Source organism: Marmota flaviventris, chromosome 10 (assembly GCF_047511675.1).
Source record: "Marmota flaviventris isolate mMarFla1 chromosome 10, mMarFla1.hap1, whole genome shotgun sequence".
In the NCBI taxonomy this organism is placed as follows: Eukaryota; Metazoa; Chordata; class Mammalia; order Rodentia; family Sciuridae; genus Marmota; species Marmota flaviventris.
The window spans coordinates 27,150,938-27,170,927 of record NC_092507.1 but is presented as its reverse complement, the minus strand read 5'-3'; the positions used below and the strand labels follow the sequence as shown (position 1 = coordinate 27,170,927).

Below are 19,990 nucleotides of genomic sequence, written 5' to 3'. Positions count from 1 at the left end.
TTACACAGTATGAAGACAACACACACCTTACAGGAATGATGGAATTTAAAAAGACAATTTATGAAGCTAGGCTCAGTGGCACATGCCTATAATCCCAGCGGCTCAGGAGGCTGAGGCAGGAGGATCAAGTTCAAAGCTAGCCTCAGCAAAAGCAAACTGCTAGCAACTCAGTGAGACCCATCTCTAAATAAAATGCAAAATAGGGGTGGGGATGTGGCTCAATGATAGAGTGTCTCTGTGTTCAATCCCCAGTAACCCCCCCCCAAAAAAAGACAGTTTATGAGACTAAATCCTCTAAAAGTATTGCTGACTAAATTTTCTACAAATTCATTTAAGCCACATTCAGTGAGATCATAACAGCTGTATTAATACTAATTTGGTGAAAATAAATATACTTACCACAGCCCCAAAATAAAGACACTGAACAATTAAGCTTTAGCTCACCCAACATAAATATCCAGTGGCCTAAAGACAACATTTGAAGCCCAGATTTAAGCAACAGTCTACTTCTACAGAATAATCTGAGATAGAAGGATCACTTAAAATCAGGAGCCCAGGACCAGCCTGGCCAACATACAAACCCTGTATCTAAAAAACCACATAGGGCTAGGGCTGGGGCTTGGGCTCAGCTGTAGAGTGCTCACCTAGCATGTGCATGGCGCTGGGTGTTCCATCTTCAGCACCACATAAAAAATAAATGAATAAATAAAATAAGGTATCGTGTCCAACTACAACTAAAAGAATATTTTAAAAAGATAAATAACCTTGATAGAAATTAAATCTTAAAAAAAGTATATTAATAAATAAATACTCTCTACACCAATTTTTTTATAAACACCTGGCATTTTATAGGCATTTAGTAAGTAGTTCATGCCTCATTCCCCCCCCCCCAAAAAAAAGAAAGAAAAGAGTCAAATAACATAAAATCCAGTCCTTGCATCAATCCAAATTCTAGTTCCTACCATACCGAGGTGTTTTGTAAAGTGAAGAACAGTCGAGCGTGATGGTGCATACCTGTAATCCCAGCAATTTGGGAGGCTGAGACAGGAGGATTCCAAGTTTGAGGCCAGTTTCAGCAATTTAGTGAGACTCTCAGCAATTTAGCAAGATCCTATCTCAAAATAAAAAGGGCTGGGGACATAGCTCAGTGGAAGATAGTCCCAGTACTGCCAAAAAACAAAAGAAAAGAAAAAAAAAAGCCAGGCACCAGTGCCCAGCAGCTCGGGAGACAGGAGAATCGCAAGTTCAAAGCCAGCCTCAGCAAAGGTGAGGTGCTAAGCAACTCAATGAGACCCTGTCTCTAAACAAAATATGAAATACGGCTGGGGATGTGGCTTAGTGGCCAAGTGCCCCTGAGTCAAATACCCAGAACACCCCCCCCCCGTAAGAAAAGAAAAAAAGCAATAAACCAAACATGGTGTAATCCCAGTTACTAGGGAAGCTGAAGCAGGTGGATCACTTGACTCTAGTAGGAGTTTTGAGTCCAGCATGGGCAACATAATAAGAACCCACCCTTTTTTTTTTTTTTGGGGGGGGGGCAGGTGAGGGGAAAAGGTCCAGGGCTGGGGAGCAAACCCAGGGCCTCATGCATGCTAGGCAAATGCTGAGAACCCTCTCTTAAAAAAAAAAAAAAAAGGAAGACAATAATCCAACAATCAAATATATTGTCTTCCTAGTTCTACATTGCAACTCAATGACATTACATTCAAAGCAACTTTAATCACCTCTGGAGGGCTAAATGATGAGCCAATTTATATTTGCTGAAAATAAGATGTCTAGCAGTAGCATATCTAAGTGACTAACAAAACTGAAAAAGCAAAGAGGTATGTTATGAACAAAAATACAGCAATCCCATTAACCCCAAAATATCACTTTCCAAAAATTTCCAACAAAATAAGAGGAATATCATTAACAAAATGCTTCCACAACTTATGGGAGTTTGGGGGGGTAAGAGGGATACTGAGGATTAGCAACCTAGGGATGCTTAATCACTGAGCTACATTCCCAACCCCCTTTTTTTTTTAAATATATTTTTTAGTTATAGATGGACAAAATACTTTTATTTATTTATATGTGGTGCTGAGGATCAAATCCAGCACCTCACACATGCTAGGCAAGTGCTCTACCACTGAGCCACAACCCCAGTCCCCTCCCCAACCCCTTTTTTTTTTTGAAATAGGGTCTTACTATGTTGCCCAGACTGGCCTCAAACTTTTGAGTCTCTTGCCTCAGCCTCCCGCATCGCTGGGAGCAACTTAGGTCCTTGTGAAGCAAGGTATTAAATATGAGGCCTTCATAAATAAACCCAAGAGTTTTATTCCTATTTCCTCCATGGTTTCTTACTGTCTACCATTACTACTCAAAAATACCTTCGACAAATATCAAAGTAAAAATGTACATGTGCAACACCCCAAAACAGTAGATATCTCTTCTATAGATCCAAACTGTTAATGGCCTGAAGAGACAGCACTATGGGAAACTTCTACTTTCTCCATTATATATTTCTGTAATGTCTGAATTTTTCAAACACCTGTCTGTGGGCAGGGATTTAAAAAAATATATTATTCAAGGGTTTTATAAAATATGTCTTGCTTGGGATGGGAGGTCCTTAGGGGACTCGGGAGTTTTATTTTTTAAAAAACAAAATGATACTGGGTTCAACTCCCAGTTCCAAAAAACACACACACACACACAAAAAAAATGATAAAAGAGAACCTCAGGGGCTGGAGTTGGCTCAGCGGTAGAGCACTCGCCTACCATGTGCAAGGCCCTGGGTTCGATCCTTAGCACCACATAAAAATAAATAAATAAAATTAAGGTATTGTGTCCAACTACAACTAAAAAATATGTATCAAAAAATTTAAAAAAAAGACAGAGAGACCCTCAGAGTATAAAATATAAATGTAGAACTGTTCTGATTGAAATGAGACTGGGGGGCTCAAGAGTCCCATCACCACCTCAGCCTCTTTCCCTGAGTAGCAGCTCCAGAAGCACCCTCACTTCAGAGAATGTTTAAAAGCCTCCTATCCAATCAAAGTCCATAACGATTATTTTGGGGGAGGGGGGTGCTTGTGGTAGCAAGTGAACCCAGGGCTTCACGCATGCTAGCCAAGCACTCAATCAACTGAGCTACATCCCTAGCCCTCCTGTCCAATCTAGATTTGGCTAAATTTACTAAATATTCAACAAAAACTATCATTATCATAACATTTCTAGCTACATGCAGTTGCAAAATAGCAAAATAAGATGGGTTTTCAATACAAACTTTTAGAAATTTATTATTCGTACAACAGACATCTATGTATATTTTAAGAACACAGTTCAATGAGTTTTGATGAGAAATATACTGTATTAACACTACCCCCACTGCAGGGTGATGTGACACCTGCCCCCAGGGATTTGGAATGAGGCAGGAGGATTTCAAGTTCAAGGTCAGAATATAAGGCCCTGTCTCAAAATGAAAAACAAAAAGCTCTTTGGGCTGGGGATATAGCTGGTTAGGAAAGTGCTTGCCTTGCATGCACAAGGCCCTGGATTCAATCCCCAGCACCGCCAAAAAAAAAAAAAAAAAAAACATACTCTCTGGTACAACCCTGGCTTCAATCCCCTGTACTACCAAAACAAAAACCACCACCAAAAAAAACTTACCTCCATCAAAATGCAGATTACTTCTTGCCCCTCTGAAATCTCTTCACTTAACCACTGCACAAATTCTTTTCAACTGATAACTTAACAAATCTGAGTAACTAGGACTCTGAAGACCACCATCCAGTTAGGCATCTATTTATTCTCATATTAACTCATCTTTTTTTAAATATTTACTGAGCCTTTTCTATATAACAGAACATTCCAGATTGGGAGAAAATCTTTAAAAAAAAAAAATCCCTTTCTTTATTTTTATTTATTTATTTATTTATTTTGAGAGAGAGAGAGAATTTTTAATATTTATTTTAGTTTTCGGTGGACACAACATCTTTGTTTGTATGTGGTGCTGAGGATCGAACCCCGGGCCGCACGCATGCCAGGCAAGCGCAAGCGCGCTACCGCTTGAGCCACATCCCCAGCCCCCAGATAGGGATTAAACACCTGAATCAAACAAATCCCTGCTTACTCTCTAAAAAGAGATTAAGTGTGTAACAGATTTAAAATATTATAATGTCATGTAATAATAAAGGAGGATTAAGAGGCTGGAGATTTGGCTCAGCGGTAGAGCGCTTGCCTTGCATGTGTGAGGCACTGGGTTCGATCCTCATCACCACATAAATAAATAAAAGACCTATTTTTAAAAAATAATAATGGAGAATTAAGATGGGAGAAGTATCAGATGACAAGGAGAGTACTGTTTACAGAGTAACCCAAGAAGGCCTCCCTCAAGACATTTCCCAGTGTGCACACAAAGCCATCAAAATGCCAGAGGGGCTAGGGCAGCAGCTCAGTGTTAGAATACTTGCCTAGCATGTGCAAGGCCCTGAGTTCAATGCCCAGTACTTAAAAAAAAAAACCTGCCAAAATTCAGATGATAGAGCCAGTCCTTGATAAAAAGCATAGTAAGAACTTAAGACTGCAAAAAGTCAGATTTTGTATCAAGGACCATTTTACTATGCCTGAAACCAAGTTTTTCTCACATTACTCTCACTCTAGAAGCCAAAGATATTAATCAACACTCCAGCCCAGCACATGCTCTACTACTACTACAGCACAGCTGTAGAGTCTCCCTAAATTGCCAAGACTGGGCCTTGAACTTGCGATCCTCCTGCCTGCACCACCACATCTAGTGTTCTGGATAACTTTATAAAACTATCTTACCTCCATGAATTACTCCATCAGTCCTTTATTTATCCCACCCTTTTTACTAAAAGAGAAAATTAAATTATTAACCTCCCCACACAGGATTGATTACTAAAAGCAAAGCAATGAGCTTCACAGATGTTTACTATATTTTAAAGTAAAATAACTCTGGTTCTTACATCTCAAGGACCAAAAGTCCTATCATTAGACATACAGAAATTTGCCTTTGCTTGGCCTTCTACCTTCTGAGACAGGCTAAGCTATGCAGTTAGCACTCCAGATACTACAAAGCAAAACCAGGCAGCACAAAAATGAGGACACTGCACGTATGCCAGCTAAAAAAGGTACCAGATCAATGCCTACATGCTTTCTAAAAGTCCTGGGGTTTTCTTCAATATGGAAATGAAACAATTCAAGGTTTTGGTTTCCCCCTTACCACTTCACCTTCCTCCCTCTTCCAAAGTTACCTACAGGAAGGAAATAAGGAATTCAAAGGGAAAAAAAGTAGTAATATTATGTTAAGACAGCAAAATGACTTTGAATGCAAGCATTAGAGACCTGTATCATATATATCCAGAAAAGAAACAAATTAAAATGTATACAACAAATAAACATGTAAATCAATAAGGATCAATGGACTCTCTGCCCCACATGAGGAATACATGTCAGGCTGTAGTGGGTCTGTGGCAAACTAGAGAGCACAAGCACAAACCACAAAAGATGGTTGCTGAAAACCGAAACAGATCCAACTGCAGTATATATACACAATGGAGTATTACTCAGCAGTAAAAGAGAATAAAATTATGGCATTTGCAGGTAAATGGATAGAGTTAGAGAATAAGCAAAGTAAACCAATCCCAAAAAAAACAAAAGCCAAATGTTTTCTCTAAGTGGATGCTAATCCATAATGGGGGGGGGGGGGTGAGTGGAGGAACTTTGGGTGAGGCAAAGGGCAAGGGGAGAGGAGGCATGGGAGTAAGAAAGACGGTGAAATAAAACAGTCATCATTACCCTAGGTACATACATGATTGCACAAATAGTGTGACCCTACTTTAGATACAACCAGAAGTGAAAAATTCTGCTCCATTTGTGTACAATGAATTGAAGACTATTCTGTATCATGTATAACTGATTAGAACAAGTAAATTAATTATTTAAAAAAAAAAACAAAAACAAAAACAAAAGATCCATGGCTGCAAAAAAAATTTTTTTGGTGGGGGGTGAGGGAGAATCAGGATTGAACCCAGGGGCACTTAACCACTGGGCCATATCCCCAGTCCTTTCTATTTTTTTATTTCAAGCACATCTCACTATGTTAATTAGCACCTCATTAAATTGCTGAGGCTGGCTTTGAACTTGTGATCCTCCTGCCTCAGCCTCCTGAGTTGCTGGGATTACAGGCATGTGCCATTACCCTCAGTTGGCCAAGTCTTATTTTTCAAGAGCAGCATGAATCCAAATTTTTATATAAAATCTCCTTGTTTTTAAATGTTAACAACTAATTCAAATTATAGCACTGAGCCAAACAAAATACATCTGGAGACTGGATTTAGTCCCTAGCCTGTTTTCAACCTCTGTCATGAAAAGAAAAATACACAGTTCTCCCAGGGGCAGAACTGTAACTTCTGAGGCAGAAAACACACCCTATGATTCCAGTAAAACACTATCATCTGAAAACACACTAAAGAGACATGAATATACTTGTGAAACCCCTGATTTTTGAAGAAGAAAATCTTACTTCTTTCACACTAACTTGCACCATTTTGGCCACTAAAATAAGAACCATAAACAAAACCCAATGGAAGAAAACATTAGGAACAGACTTGTGAAACTGAACTTCCCAAATTTCAGTTCTCAGTACGAGCATAATCATTATTTTCTTTTTTTTTTTTTAAGAGAGAGTGAGAGAGGGAGGGAGGGAGAGAGAGAATTTTTTTTTTAATATTTATTTTTTAGTTATCGGCGGACACAACATCTTTGTTTTGTATGTGATGCTGAGGATCGAACCCAGGCTCCACGCATGCCAGGTGAGCACACTACCGGTTAAGCCACAGCCCCAGCCCCATAATCATTATTTTCTAAACAAAAAGAAACTAAAAGATGAGCTACTTAGCACATAACACGTCAACTCCTTATTTCTCCTTAAAAATAAATAAATAGTCATTTCCTTTGAAAGACTAGGAAAGTCAATCCTTTCGAAGGGGTACCTGTGTGTCTTATTGCCCTGGGGAATTTTAGACAATTACTTTTTTATGGGTTATGAATCTGCATTATGAAGTTTAAGCAATGGTCCTTAAACCTTTTTGAAACTCCAATACAGAAGGGAAAGAGAAAATGTACAGCCTCAAAAAATTAATAGCAACTCAGGAGGCTGAGGCAGGAGGATTGCAAATTTGAGGCTAGCCCAAAACACTTAGCAAGACCCCGTCTCAAAAAAAAAAAAAAAAATTTAGAGTTCATGGGCCCTGTGGAGTCCATGAACATAGACTGAGTATCCTCAACTCGGTACAGTGGCTCACACCTGTAATCCCAGCAATCTGGAAGGCTGAGGCAGGAGAACCACAAGTTTAAGTCCAGCCTGGGCAATTTAGTGAGATCCCCGTATCAACATAAAAAGGGCAGGGACATGGCTCAATAGTAAAGCACCCCTGAGCTAAATCCCCAGGGGGACTGGGGAGGGGGGTATCCTGCTCAAGAGAACATTAAACCTACTTAAACTCCAAACCCTCTACTTCTTCCTGTGGCTACATCTTCACTCAAACACTCTACATTAGGCTACTGCCATCTCCAGCAGGCTAGTAGCCTCTTCACTTGACATCTTCCAAGTCTATTTTGCCCCTCTGCAAAAGTAATTTTAAACTGAGCACAGTGGCACATGCCTTAATCCCAGCAACTCAACAGGCTGAGGAAGATTATAAATTCAAGGCCAGCCTCAACAATCAGCAATGGGCTAGAGTTGTGGCTCAGTGGTAAAATGCTTGCCTAGCACATTGAGGCACTGGGTTCAAACCCCAACACTACAGAAAAATAAACTAAATAAAGGTATTGTGTTAATCAGCAATGCCCTAAGCAACTTAGTGAGACCCTGTCTCAAAATAAAAAATTAAAGGGACTGGGGATGAAGCTCAATGTCAAAAGTGAGCCTGGGTTCAATCCCTAGTACCAAATGAAGTCACAATCTTTTTTCTTCCGTTTGTACTATTAAAATAACATTTTGTTGTAAATGGCCTTATGTACACACACACACACACACACCCCTATCATAACAACCTATCTATCAGGATACCTTAACAGCTTTCCTAAACCGCCAAACCTCTCTCTCTCTCTTTTTTTTTGGTGGTGCTGGGGACTGAACTCAAGAGTTTCCCTGCACTCTAGGCAACAGCTCTATCACTTGAGCTATATCCCCAGCCCACACCAACTCATCTTTAAATACTTTCCCGTGTGTAACCTACACTTTGCCTTCTTTCAATTCAGAGAGCACACTAAATTGTGAACATATTCCTTGCGGTTTCCCTGACATCCTAACTGGTTCCTCATTCTCCCCAAAAAGAACTCCTCTGACCACTGTTAAATCTACCCCTTTTAAGTGACTATTGAAGTCTCCAGCATGACCTCCAGGCCACTTTTCTCAATGTGCAATTTATCTACTTAACCCACTATCCAGTAAATTCCCAAAAGACAAGGCCACACCTGTCTCACGCTTCATTGCCTGCTTCATTGCCCACACAGGGCCTAGCACAAACAGCAAACTGGCCTAGTATATGGTTGGCTCTTGGATACAATTTGGTTTTGTTTTTTGTTTGTTTTCTTTTCTTTTTTTGGTGGTGCTGGGGATTGAACCCAGGGCCATGTGCATGCAAGGCAAGCACTCTACAAACTGAGCTATATCCCCATCCCTGGATACAATTTGTTGAATCACTCCTTCAGTCAATCAATCAGGGTCAAATAGTGAATTGATCTTAGATGTTTATCGAATGAGTGTGTGTTAGGCAATCCATTAGTCTAATATTTGAGTAAAAAATATATTAATCACATTTCCTTCAATTCAGGATGTCAGTATGCAAGAGAAAGGCTAGCTAGAACTCTTAAGATTCTTGATAATTAGAACTATCCAATCTAAAGCAAGCAAATCATATGCCTGTGAGCTCTACCATTCAGCTTCTTCCTTCCCCATCTCTGTGCTAATCTTGGATATACTCCAAGTTCTTCTTCCTTCCAATTTTTTCAGTACAAAACAGATCATTCTTTGTAATCCAAAAATTTTTTCCTTTTGTTTTATTTTTGTATTTTTTTGGCAGTGCTGGGGATTAAACCCAGGGCCTTATGCATGCCAGGCAAGCCCTCTATACTGAGCTATACCCCCAAGCCTGTAAAGCATAATTCACTGGCTAAATCAAATACAGGAGTATGTACCTATTGTATTTAAAGAAATACAATAAAGAAAGCTACTACCATCACCACCAGAGCTCAAATTGAACTACACTGGGTTGGAGACATAGCTCATGCAAAAAGTCCTGGGGTTCAATGCCCAGCCCCGCAAATAAATAAACTTTCACTGGGGCTAAAAAGAATTTCTTTTTTAAATGGAGTACTACTATACATATAGGTTTATACATATATACATATAGGATTTTAATTAATTAGTTGCTCACAGAAACTTCAGCTTTTACAAAATGCAATCAAGCCTACATCACTGCACCATAATTGTTCTTGACATAGTTAAAGCACAAACAATAGTTCACAAAATACATTTTCTACCAAAAAACAAACAGCCCAATTTGCTCCACATTTTTCAAGACAGAAACCATTTCTGTACCTTTAACAGGCTTCTACTAAATAATATACACATCAGACTGTCTAGATAACAGGACAGAAGAAGCCGGGCATGATGGTAGAGACTTATAAACTCAGGGACTGAGAAGGCTGAGGCAAGAGAGTCCCCATCTCAAAAAAGGAAGGAAAAAAAAAAAAGAGAGAGAGAACAGAAAAACGGTTGGAGATGTAGCTCAGTGGTAAACAGTCCTTGGGTTCAATCCCCAGTACCAAAACAAAAAAATACTACCGATAATATGTCCACAAACAAAAACAAGGAAGAGGGCCGGGGTTGTGGTTCGGTGGCAGAGCGCTTGCCTAGCAAGTGTGCGGCACTGGGTTCTATTCTCAGCATCGCATATAAAAAAATAAAATAAAATAAAAAACAAGGAAGGGCATCTGAAAGGAAAGAAAACTGATGGTGTGTTAAATCCCTTTTCACTCTAAGCCCACAAACTAGAAATCCTATACACGACGAAGAGAATGTTGATGATAGTAGCTAAGTAGTCTTTACTTGGTCTTCACAATAACCCTGTAAAGTGCGAAATTCACTACTATTTCAGCACTGTTATTTTAAAAACAAGAAAACCAAGGCACTTAGAAGAGAAAATTCGATCTAAAATCAAAAATTGGCAGAGCCCAAATATGAACTCCGCCAGACTGGCTCAAGGATCCTTCCGTAATGCTGCCCCCTTAAGTTTCACTAGGCTGGTCCGGCCGGGCCATACCACTCTCAGATGTTTTCCTTTCAATCCAATTAACAACTTCCCCGTCAATACTGCACTCCCACTGATGGCTTCCAACTTCTGGGCACCAGAGTTGCTCACCATTTCCGCCGCCACTCTCCACCCCACAGACTTAGAAGAGCAAATAGTAGCTGATAAAAGTTGCTTAGATGCTAAGAGAAACTACTTCATATATGCAGGACACAGGCCAATGACCACTGGAATGTAAGTCGGCCTCACTTCCAGCCTCCTAAGAAAAAAAAAAGTGCGAACGCTATTTTTTTTTTTTTTTGAAAGGAGATGAACGTGGATTACGCCTCTCTCGGCCACAAGGCAGAAGCGAACGGAAATATTAACATTTACTGAGTGCCAGCAAACATGCGCCCTAAGACAGAACCAGGCCAATGGGGAGACTGTGAGGGGGGAAGGGCATTCAAGAGTTCCGGGAAAGGGAGAATCCAAATAATAGGGTTCATAAGATCAAAAGGGGCTGAGGGGAGGAAAAGTGGAAGCCTCCCCAGGCAGACTGCAAAAAGGAGACAGAGATGTAGACGCTGCCCGGCAAAGAAGGCGGCCTAGAGCCTGGGGAGCTAGGCCCGAGCGAAGAGAAGCCCTGAAGGGCGGGGAGGGGGAGGAGCCGGAGGAAGCGGGGCCCGCTGAGAAGAGGCCCGGGTATTAGCGCGGGGGAGAGGCTCCACGCCAGGCCTTTCCCCTAACCCAGACGCAGCCGCCGCAGAGAAAAGATAAAATAGAAAATGATTGGAGCCGGTGGAGCTGTCCCAACTCCCAACAGAGGCGCTCACTCACCTGGGCCCACCGCAGCGACCGCAGCTGCAGCCTCGCAACGGCACAACCGGCCCGAACCTCGCCCCCGCCCGACAGTGCGCCCCGCGTCCCCGCTCTCCGTCGACCGCTGCGGCGGCGTCGCTCCGCTGCCTCCTGGGAAATGTAGTCCTAGGCCGGCTCCTCCGCGCTGACTGGGCGGACTCCTGAACTACATTTCCCGAAAGAAAAAGCGAGCGTTGGGCCCGCCGCTTTGCGTCACGCGCCGGGCTGTCGGCAGTCACGTGGGGTGCTCCGTTCCGTCCCTTCCCCCCGCCTGGTGGCCTGTGGAAGAGGGAGGGAGGTGGACGGAAGGGGCGGGGGCGTTGCTGACGCCACTGCCTCCACCATTTTGGAACCAGCCTCTAGGGAGGGACTGAGCCCCACCCACTCTCTGGCCGGCCTGCGTAGTCGAAAAGTCTTGGAACAGGGAGTCGGGTCGCCTGGTTTTCCTGCTCAGCCTTGCCACCTCTCACTTTGTGACCTTGAGCAAATCGGCTCCCTTCTCTAAACCTGTTTCCTCCTCTATAAAATGAGATTCAGAATCCCTATTCCACAGAGTTATTGCTCCGACAAAGTAAGGTACATGAGAGTATCTTACTTTCAAGTACCTTGAAAGCGCAACGCAAAATGAAGGCGTTTTTGTTTTTAATTCTAATAGTGTGACCTCCTTCGGAGGCACAGGAGCGAAGATGGGCAGCGATCTCCCCAGCCTTGTCTTCCCGTTGCCTCTCCGTCCAGCTTTGGGAACACAGAAAGAGGTTTTTCTGAGTGTGATCCTCTGAAGGAAGTTTGTTAAAATGGGTGGCACTTGCCTGTTGAAACAGCAGTCTCTCGGGAGCGTAGCCGTGGCATCTGAGTTTTAAACAGCCCTCTCCGATAAGTTTTTTGCACATGTGCTTGAGAACTACTGCATTTCTCTGGGTTTTGCCCAGACTGATTTCCTCTGCAACTGCTGCCCTAGTGAACTCGCACATGTTAGACTCAGCTCAAATATCACCTGTTCTGTGATGCTTTCCAAGTTTACTAGTTCTCCCCATCTCTGCTCCTAAATTAAGTTTACACCTTATACTGTAATTGTCAGGGCTGGTGTTCTTGCCTTTCAAGCAGACTGTGAGCTCCTTGAGAGCAGAGATGAATTTGTATGGATTTCTGCATGCTCAGGACTAAGAAGACAAAGTATACATCAGTACTTTTTTTGTAAGTTTTTTGAGGCAGGGTCTCCCTAAGTGGCGCAGAGAAGCGTCAAACTCAGGATCCTCACCTTCAGCCCAAGTTGCTAGGATTACAGGCATAAGCCACCATACCCAGCTCAAGAAATATTTTTAAAATATCTGCTCTTGAGCAGGGTGCAGTGGCCCAGGCCTGAAACTCATGAGGCTGAAGTAGGCCTGTGCCACTTAGACCCTGTCTCAAAATAAAAAAGGGCCTGTGGATATAGCTCCCATAGTATGTTTGCCTAGCATGCACAAGGCCCTGGATTCAATTCCCAATAACACAAGCTCACCAGGTTCACCTCAAGTCAAACACCATGCCACATCAGCCCTCATGCCTGCCAGCCCCAGCAGCATGCCTTCCACACTACTTTCTTCTTTCTTGGGAGCACTTCCTGTAAGCAGCATACTGTGTAGCGCTTCTTGAAACCTTCTGATTCAACTTAATTTTCAATTCACAGATTTTCTGGGTGTCTGCTATTTGCCATGCCCAATGCATAAACCTGGGTACAGTGGTAAACTAGGTGGGTACAAAAATATAATATCACTCCTCTTAGCTTCTGAAATAATGTATCTTTGATCTCTTCTATACCTCTCTGTAAACCTCTGTCCTTTCTCTGGAAAGAAATTTATCCCAAGGTTTTAGTCTCCATCCTCTCCTTATTCAACCTCTCTCTGAGTGGCCTTTCTCCTTTATTGATCTGACATACTCCGGTGACTTCTACATCTCTTCTCTCTTTGGAGAATCTTATTCCTTATCTACGTCTTAGACTGAATTCATGTAGGTAGTTCCAAATGGCCATCATACTCTAATTTCCCACAGGAACCCCCAGAAACTGAACTCTCCCTCCTTCCAACACAGCTTTACCTAGTAATTGTGTATTTAATTGTTTATGTGTCTGCATTCACTAGGTTTTGAGCTCCTTTCAACAGAGAGAATACTTTATCCCTCCTCATATATTGAACACTTACAACATGTCAAGCCCTGTGCTGGATGCTCAGGAGAAAAAGGATAAACAAAACAAGTGTAGCTCTTTCCCTCTCAGAGCTTACTTTCAACATGGGAGACAATATGAAGAGATCTATTAGCCAGTCATGGTGATGCACAACAGTAATCCCAGGGTCTCAGGAGGCTGAGGCAGGAGGATCACAAGTTCAAAGCCAGCCTCAGCAACTTAGTGAGACCCTAAGCAACTTAGTGAGACCCTGTCTCAAAATAAAATATGAAAAAGGGCTGAAGATGTGACTCAGTATTTAAGCATTCCTGGGTTCAATTTCTGCTAACAAAAAAAAAAAAAGAAGAAGAAGAAGAAGGCCAAGGCAGGAGAATTGCAAGTTTGAGGCCAGCCTCAGTGATTTAAGCAAGATCTTCAGTGATTTAAGGAGACCTCCATCAACTTAGTGAGACCCTGTCTCAAAATAAAAAATAAAAAGGACTGGGTTTAAGCACTGCTAGGTTCAATCCCTTGTATCAAAAAAAAAAAAAAAGAAAGAGTCTATCAGCATGGTGGTCCATGCCTGTAATTCTAGTTATTCTGAAGGCTGACACAGGAGGATCCTAAATTCAAGGCCAACCTGGGCAACTTAGTGAGACACTCTCTCTCTCAAAAAAAAAAAAAAAAAAGAAAGAAAAGAAAAAGAAATAAAAAGGGCTGGGGACTATAGGTCAATGGTAAAGCACCTCCAGGCTCAACTCTCAGAAGAAAAACAAAAAGACTATATCATATGCCTATTATTTTACTACTGTGATAAGTGCAAAATAGGAAGTTATATTCTTTGATAGTGTAGAGCAAAGGTTAGCAAGCTACAAACAGCCTAGGGGCCAATTCTGGCACACCTCCTATTTGTTTTGTTTGTTTTTTGTTCTTGTTGTTGTTGTTTTGTGATACTGAGGATTGAACCCAAGAGCACTTTATCTCCCAGCCCTTTTTATTTTCAGATGGGATGTTTTTTATTTGCTGAGGCTGGCTTCAAAATTGTGATCCTCTTGCCTCAGTCTCCTAGATAGTTGGGATTAAAACTCAGCTTGTTTTTACAATTCAAAATGATGATAATAAAAATGAAAAGAAAGAATATCCATTTTATGATAAAGAAAAAGTATGTGAAATTCAAGTCCAGCATCTATTTACCTAATACCTTAGGCTGCTATGAGAGCAGAGATGAGTAGTTACAACAGAGACTTTGCAAAGCCTAAATTATTTGCCATTTTCCCTTTACAGAAATAGCTGACTAACTCTTGGTGTAAAATCTGGAGGTCCTGAGGAAATTACCCAAAACCATGTAGTTTGCTGGGCCAAGAATTGGGGAAGAACATTCCAGACAGAAGGAGCATCACATGGAAAAGTGCTGTGATGTGAAGGAACTTGCCACTTCCTACAGACTGTTGAACCCTCATCAACCCTGGAGAGGATTAGGAAATAGAGGACAATGAGGCTGCTGAGGCCATGAGTCAGATCCTACCAGGTTTGATAGCTTAGTTTGAGGATATTGGGTTTTATTCTGAGAACAATGGGAAGCTATTGAAAGCTTTATGAGCAGGGAGGGATGTGATTCAGATTTCCTTTTCTAAATCATTACTCTGGCTGGGCACCATGGTACATACTTGTAATTCCAGCAACATGGAGGCTGAGGCAGGAGCATTACAAGTTGGAGGCCAGCCTGGACAACTTACTAAGATCCTATCTCAAAAAATAAATAAATAAAATAAAATAAAAAGGCTGAGTTCAGTGGTGGAACAGCCAGTAGTTAAAGAAAAAAAGACAGAAGAAAAAGATATGTAGAAGATGATATCTCCTGATCTTGATATTAACCACGTATGAGACAGAGGAGGAGATGGATGTGGGAGGAGCCAGGTTGCGGCCCAGGTTTCTTGATTTGAGCAGCTGTGTGAATAGAAGAACTGTTACTACCTCTGTCCCCTACACTGCTTTTTCAAGTCTCACCACACATCACAATATGTTGAGATCATCTATCAAATGCCTGTGCCTCTTGCAGAGAAACTACTCCTAGAAGGCAAACTCCTAGTTTGTTCTTTTTCTCTCTAGACCCTGGCAGAGCCAAGCCCAGATTTGGCAACGAATATATGTGTATGGACTTTCTTAGTTCTTGCTTGTTTCTGTTAAGAGTTCCTCTGTCCTTCTGATCACCCAGGCTCAAATCTCACAGGAACCCTGGTTTTCTCCTTCCTCCTCACCACCGTTAGTCACAAAGCCCAATGTATTCTGCTCCCAGAACTCTGCTGGCTCTCCTATCATCCTTGTTAAAACACGAAGCAAAGAAAAGACCACCGACTCCAATTTTATTATTTTTTTTTTAGAGAGAGAGAGAGAAAAAACTTTTTTTGGCGGACACAACATCTTTATTTGTATGTGGTGCTGAGGATCGAACCCAGGCCGCACGCATGCCAGGCGAGCATGCTACCTCTTGAGCCACATCCCCAGCCCCCAACTCCAATTTTAAATCAAATTAAAGCAAACTTGTAATTCCGACTAGCCGGGACTGTCCCTCCCTAAATCCTTCAGTTAGAGAACAGAACTCCAGCTCTCTGGGAGTGCAGTTTTATAGCACAAAAAGTTGCAAAAGGTGGGTGTATTGAGAACTTACAGATAACAGAATTTTGACAAGCATAATACAAAGGCAGGTAATAGGTTAATGGTCTAAATGGTTCAGCACTTAGGGAGTAAATTTAGATCCCAACCTCAGAATTTATGAGGCACCATTAGGGTTTCAGAGAGGGTTGTTATCTGGTTAGGGAAAACCAGGCATGGGTGAGTTCAAGGCACAGGCAGGCATTCCAAGCAAGTTTAAAACATCAAAATAACGTCAAGGCCAAATAGAAATCCTAATATTTTACAGAAAATAGAACTGTATCTTTTATAACTCTTGACAAGATGACTCCTGATCTTAGGATGGAATTAGTCTGGGTTCATCAATCCTATCTTAGGCCTTCACATGTTTTAAGAGCAGGGGAGAAATGTGATTCAGATTTCCTTTTCTAAAGCATTACTCTGGCTGGGCATTTGGTGCACACTTGTGATTCCAGCAACTCAGGAGGCTGAGGGAGGAGGATCACAAGTTGGAGGCCACTTTTCTAAGCACTTTATGCTACCTTAGCCAGAGTAAGAGCTACAAAGTGTTGGGTCTGGTAAGTTCTCTTCCCTGTCCTCCCTGCCTCCTGCCTCTCTCCATCCAGGCCTTCCTCTAGAAGGTAAACAGCACAGCTTCTCACATAGGCTCTCAGGATCAATCAAATCCTCAAGTCTAAAGGCCCTGAATGGTCTAACCTCTGACTCTCTCCAGTTCACCGTCACCTTTAAAGGCTATCATTGGGGCTGGGGTTGTGGCTCAAGCAGTAGCGCGCTTGCCTGGCATGCGTGCGGCCTGGGTTCGATCCTCAGCACCACATACAAACAAAGATGTGTCCGCCGAAAACTAAAACAATAAATAAAAAATAAAATAAAATAAAAAATTTAAAAAAATAAAGGCTATCATTGTATTAGAATGGAAGATAATCCCAAGGCCATCCTTGTCCTTAACCAGTTTTGGGTCCTTCCAACATAATGCTCCGGTCATGAGTGGTCATCTTCACCACACTCTAGGCTTCCTGCCTCCTGGTGTCTACTCGTGCTCTGCCTCCCAAGAAGCCTCATCAATCAAAGGTCAGTTTAAGATCTTCTTCCCCCAAGAGTACCTTAACACTGACTCTGCATTCGTCCAGTTCTGCCTGTGATTTCTACATATCTCATTCTTGTGATTTCTACACATCTCATCTCACCATGAACCCAGGAGCAAACAAAATAGCATCTGTTGCTCAGTCACTCAGCATCCTTCATGCCTCTTCTCCTTTTGAGAGCACTCTGATAACCCTCTAAGAAGCTAGCCCTCTCCCACTCTGGCTCCAAGGTGAGCAGGTGATGGGCTGATCAGCACATTTCATTCCCTTGGCCACTGTGATTGACAAGTGGCTCAAACCAAGATAGTAAGGCAATGAGTGTCAGCCTGAGACCTTGGCTGGAACACCCGGACAGGGGCCCTCCTGTTCTTCTGGGATTGCTAAACTGGAAGAGCATTGGCCTGGGCTTGTTAATGGTCTTCTTGGCAACTATTTGGAGAGAGACTTCCCTAGAGTAAAGCCAACAGAGTTGGAAGCAGAGCCATGAATTGAGAAAGACGTGTTCTCTGTTGTACCTGTTGAGCCCTTGGATACAGCCGTGCCTGAATGAGCAAATTTCTGGACCTTTCCATGCCATGAGCAATAAATGAGTTGGTTTCTGTTACTTCTAAGTTGGAGTTATGACTGTGAGAAGTTGATAGAGCAATCTGTTGTATTCAGGAGGGTTTTGGGCTGGGAATATAATTTAGTTGGTAGAGTGTTTACCTCACATGCACAAGGCCCTGGGTTCAATCCCCAGCACCACAAAAAAAAAAAAAAAAAAAAAAGGCTCTCAGGGCTGGGGCCACCCACCTTTAGTCTCAGCTACTTGAGAGGGTGAGGCAGGAGAATCACAATTCTAGGTCAGCCTGAGAAGTTTAATGAGATCCACCCTTTCTCAAAATAAAATATGAAAAGTAGTAGAAAGTCTCTGGATTCAATGCCCGGTACCACATGCAAAATGTATGTTTTCAACTTCTATAGATTCTGGCTTAGTTAGCATGGGATAGGGCCTTCAATAACCGTAATTGTTTTTTGTGGCACTCTACCACAGAGCTACATCCCCAGCCCTGTGTGTGTGTGCGCGCGCGCATATGTAATTACTTATAATTTATATAAGTAATATTAATTAATTAATTAATTAAAGTTCCATCGACATTAAAAAAAAAGGAGGGTCAAAAGCCCCCAAATTTAGTATAAATAATAGAGCAAATGAACAGATGTTCAGCCAGCCAATACCGATGCCCTCAGTATTGATGAGGACCTGGACTGACATCCCAACACTTTTTATCGTTTGCTGATCCTCTGCATCTTGCTCACCACTCTCAAAGTCTACAGCCACATCTTGACCTTGGTGAGAGCTGCAACTTCTCCCTACAACCCTCTCCTCAATCAGCTATCAGCTCTTCCCCACCAGAAGCCTGCCTTGGTTCCAGACCTGAGTGTGCATCTGCTGGACTTAAAGCATAAGGCTTGAGACTTTTGATCTGACATTTGAACTTAGCCCACAGAGGGAATGTCTGTCATTAGCCATTAAAGTGTGTTTGCAGTGCTTAGAATTAATTAATCTAGAATTGTTTACTGTGAATTGATTATGTCTATCACAGTGCCTAACATTAAGGATTGTCATTTTCTTGAACCTATAGAGGGGGCTATGGCTGTGGCTAAGTGGAAACACACTTGCCAGGCATGTGTGAGGCACTGGGTTCGACTCTCAGCACCACATATAAATAAACAAATAAAGGTCTGTCAACAACTAAAAAAAAAAAAAAAAAAACCTATAGAGTGGGGGGCGGGGGTTGTGGCTCAGCAGTGGAGAACTCACCTAGCACGTGCGAAGCCCTGAGTTTGATCCTCAGTACCACATAAAAATGAATAAATAAATAAAACAAAGGTAAAAAAGTAACCTATAGAGTGAAATTGTATTGAGTGATTTGAGTGAATAAAGCATTGAAGACAGCAGAAATGTGTGAACATTCTTTATTTCGCTCCCTTGACTGCATAAGTCGCACCTTTTGCCCACTGCAACACATCCCCAGCCCTTTTGCCTCAAATTTGTGATCCTGCTACCTCAGCCTCCCAAGTAGTAGCTGGGATAACATGCATGTACCACAGCTCTCTGCTAGGAGAGTACTTCTTAAAAAAAAAAAAAAATGGGAGCTGGAGATGTGGCTCAAGTGGTAGCACGCTCACCTGGCATGCGTGCGGCCCAGGTTCGATCCTCAGCACTACATACAAAAAATAAAGATGTTGTGTTCGCCAATAAATAAATAAAAATAGGGCTGGGGATGTGGCTCAAGCGGTGGCGCGCTCGCCTGGCATGCGTGCGGCCCGGGTTCGATCCTCAGCACCACATACAAACAAAGATGTTGTGTCCACCGAAATCTAAAGAATAAATATTTTAAAAATTCTCTCTCTCTCCCTTTCTCTCTCTCTCTCTCTCTTTTAAAAAAATAAATAAATGAATAAAAATATTTTTAAAAAATTCTCTAAAAAAAATGATTTTTTTCTTTGTGCTTCTCAAATTATGCTAGGAGAACAGGCTGTTTTTTTTTTTTTTTTTTTTTTCCCCCCTCAAAAACTGGATTGAACCCAAGAGCATTCTACCACTGAATTATATCACCAATCCTTTTTACAGGGTCTTACTAAATTGCCCAGGCTGGTCTCAAATTAGCGATCCTCCTGCTTGGCCTCCCAAGTCCTTAGGAATACAGGCGTGTGCCACAGCTCCTAGCTTTGTGTTTGTTTTTAATTTCTAATTCATCACAGAGTCTTTAATAAAATGCAATAAAAAATGTTTTACTAGGGGGCTGAGGTTGTAGCACAGTGGTAGAGCACTTGCGTAGCACATGTGAGGCACTGGATTCTATCCTCAGACCACATAAAATTAAATAAAATAAAAGTATTGTATGTCCATCTACAACTAAAAATATTTTTTAAAATGGTTTACTAGGAAAGTGAAATTTAAAAAGACA

At 41.9% G+C, this 19,990-nt stretch overlaps 1 protein-coding gene across 1 annotated transcript in view; it reads right to left on the bottom strand.

Annotated features, from left to right (window-relative positions):
• Thrap3 (thyroid hormone receptor associated protein 3) overlaps positions 1 to 11,221 on the bottom strand; it is a 52,644-nt gene extending 41,423 nt beyond the window's left edge. Inside the window, exon 1 of the mRNA XM_027936990.3 lies at positions 11,136 to 11,221. The gene's annotated coding sequence lies outside the window, so the exon portion shown is untranslated. The remainder of the gene's footprint in view (positions 1 to 11,135) is intronic.
• Between the last annotated feature and the right edge of the window lie 8,769 nt (positions 11,222 to 19,990).